This window comes from Monodelphis domestica, chromosome 4, assembly GCF_027887165.1.
Source record: "Monodelphis domestica isolate mMonDom1 chromosome 4, mMonDom1.pri, whole genome shotgun sequence".
Taxonomy (NCBI): domain Eukaryota; kingdom Metazoa; phylum Chordata; class Mammalia; order Didelphimorphia; family Didelphidae; genus Monodelphis; species Monodelphis domestica.
The window spans coordinates 298,375,978-298,379,312 of record NC_077230.1 but is presented as its reverse complement, the minus strand read 5'-3'; the positions used below and the strand labels follow the sequence as shown (position 1 = coordinate 298,379,312).

Below are 3,335 nucleotides of genomic sequence, written 5' to 3'. Positions count from 1 at the left end.
CAACATGGCCTAGACCTGAGTCTTAAGAGAGAGAGATCAGTCAGTCAGTCTTTTAACACTCACCACAAGGTCTGCCTAAGCAAGGATTCTAGTGACACCAGGCCAGCTCCATCTCAGCTGACTTCACCAGAGAGAGTTCCAGCCAGAGTCCTCCTTAAAGAGCCTTTCAGCCACTGTTCCAAAGGGCCTCTCTCCAGAGCCTCCAGAGGGACAGAGTCCCCTTAGAGGAACTCCAGCGAGACCTCCTTAGAGATTGTCCTCCAAGAGCTTCCCTTCTCCAGAGCCTCTCTCAAGAGATTCTTCCCAAGCGATCCTCATCAGAGATCCTCCAAAAGGATTTCTCCAAAAGGATATTTTCTCAAGAGATTCTGCTTTTTCTTATATAGGGGTTTTTCTCCCATGTCACTTCCCCTAAGTCCCTACATCTACCAATCACTGTAGACGCTTTCCAAAGAACTGCCCATCTAAATTCCTGCTAAGTCGACCAATCTCCTCAGTAAGTCTGAACAAGAGAAAACAGAGCTGAGTCAACTAATCTCATCAAGAGAAAACTTGTACCCTTTTAGGTACCTAGCATCCCATTGTATCAATTCTAAAAACAGGCCTGGCTCAAAGAACTCCTTGCCCCACCATAAGCATGGATCCAAGTACTTTCTTTGTTTAGCAAGGAGTTTTCTGCCCTAAAGCAGTCTAAAGTACAGGTGGAATCGAGGTCCTCCCATTTCTGATCCTGGCGAGTTCTCACATCAAAATGGGGAATATTTCTCAGTAGGGAATTTGTTCCAATTAAGAATTCCCCGATGGGGAAATTTTTAACATTCACAAGTCTGAGAGATTTCAAGATTTACAAAGGTTTGTAATTCACAGAACTAAATAGATCAGAGGTTTAAGCCTTGATCTGAAATAATGAGGATTCTTTTTAATACTATCTTGGAGGGCTTTGAGCTATAATCCCAAGAGTATCTTATAGATTTGATTTAATTAAATGCTTTAAAAAATATGGAACACTTCATGAATTTGTGCATCATCCTTGTGCAATGACCATGCTAATCTTTTCTGCTTTTCTGTGTTGCTCCAACTTTTATTTGTTGGGGGGGGGGGGCGTGTTGTGGTGTGTGTGTGTGTGTGTGTGTGTGTGTGTGTTTGTGTGTGTGTGTGTTTTAAAAACCTTTACCTTTCATCTTGGAATCAATGCTATATATTGGTTCTAAGGCAAAAGAATGATAAGGGGTTAAGTGACTTGCCCAGGGTCACACAGCTAGGATCTGAGGTCACATTTGAACCTAGGACCTCCCACCTATAGGCCTGACTCTAAATCCACTGAGTCACCCAACTTCCCCCTGCTCCAACTTTTAGTATAAGTGAGCAATTATTAAATGCTTTTTTAAAGCTCCTAAATGGCAGGAGAGATTAACTACGTGGTTCAAGTCCACTTAATCTAGACTATTAAATTTTATTTTGAAAAAATGTAGATATTTAAGGCAAGTTAACTCTCTACCTTTTGTTTCCTTTCCCTGTCAAATTGGTGGTCTCTCCCAGGGGTAGAATGAAGAATGACTAAGGGAGTGTCACATTCCTAGACAGTATAAGGAAGGATTAGAAAAGAATGATTAAGATCACATTACAAAAGTGTGGTTTAGGAGGGAATGAGGAGGGAGTGCCTCCTTTTTTTGGTTTCTCCTTATAATGCCAACCTTGCCTGACCACATTGCCTAGTGATTCCTCTAACAAATGGTGATCAAGATGATAATGCATAACTACCAATCCTTTCTCATCTTTATAATTCAATTCAGCAAACATTTTATTAAGTGTCCATTATATACAAGGGATTGTTCAGGGTGCTAGGTATACAAAAGAAATAATCCCTGCTGTGAGGGAGGCTGGCACTAAAGAAAAAGTGCCAGGCTGAAGAGTGTATGAAACTGATCATCCTTGATGGGGGAAGGGGCCTGAGGAGAGGAGAAGACTCCAGCTGGTAGAGGAGTTGGTTGATCTCAGTCTTGAGAAGCTGAAAAGAGAGGGTGAAAAAAAAGACTTTCTCCTGAGGGTTACTCACTTTTCCTGCTGGTGACTAGAAATCTTTCCCCCCAACATTTCCCAATTGAATGGACTTTCTGAAGAGAAACCTGAGCAGTCTTTACTTCAGCTACTGTTGCCCAGGAGTGAGTCAACCTGATTTTTCTCTCAAAGGGCTTAGGCTGCTAAGGCCTGAGTTCCCCCAAACTTGAGGAAGGGGAGGAAAGGGTTTAGATAGAGATAGGTACCCCTTTTCCCCACTTTCCTTTTCCCATTCTTTACTACCAGTTATTCCTTTGTATTATCCTAATTGAGTGGACATTAAAATAGTTATCTGTTCCCCAAGCTGTAAACAAGTGTGAGTGAACAGATCCAGGGGAAGCCCTTTGGTCTTGAGTAGTAGAGGGGGGACAAGAGGGACAAGAGTGAATCTGGGAGAGCAGCTTTAGCTAGGGAGGGAAGGCAGAAGGGGGAAAATCTTCAAACCCCCTCTCCTCTCTCTGAGCCAACCCTAAACATCAGCTGTCTCTCCTGAACCCCGCTTTGTGAAGGGAGGTTCTCTTCTCTTTCCCACTCTCTATACTGAAAGATTGAACCCCTCAAAATATGAATTAACCTCCCCTCTTTAATACACTGCCCTCAAGAAATTTATATTTAAGAGAAAACAAATAAAAGCAGGATCACTAAGTTGTATATAATGATCCCTGTGAGCTATATTAGATTTAATTTTAAAATGTAATGTCATATATGTTTTCTTGCATTTTTGTTTATTTTGTCAAATATTTCCCAATTGCATTTTAATCTGATATGGGCTACACTGAGGAGTTTTACAGGTGGTGTAATGGACATCTCTGTTTTAGTGGATAGAGCACTAGACCTGGATTCAGATTCCATCTCTGATACTTAATAACTTCATGATCATGGACAAATCACTTAACCTCTCCCAGGTTCATTATCCTCATACTGAAACTATCCATTTACTCAGAATTCCTGGGTGGGAAAGCTCCTTCTACCATTGCAGGTCTGTACCTTCTCTATAATTTATAGTCTGTTGTAAGGATTAGCTTTTAGCAAAAGCAAGAAGCAAGAGATCCTGCAAACCAACATTCCATACAGAATTCTCAGGAGCTGGGGAACTAAAGAAAGAGGGTTTCTATTAGTTATTTCTGAGGTGGACCCAGAGAGCCAGTGATTCCCTCTTCTTTGGCTTTCTTGATATTCTGCCTGTTCCTGCCTACTGTTGCTGCTGGTGTTGCTGATGTCAAGTGGATTTCAACAGAGCTGTTACTGGGACTACTGCTTGAATCAAAGAGGACTCC

At 41.7% G+C, this 3,335-nt stretch overlaps 1 pseudogene; it reads right to left on the bottom strand.

Annotated features, from left to right (window-relative positions):
- Positions 1-993: 993 nt before the first annotated feature.
- LOC130454160 (U6 spliceosomal RNA) lies at positions 994-1,092 on the bottom strand (annotated as a pseudogene).
- Positions 1,093-3,335: the final 2,243 nt, after the last annotated feature.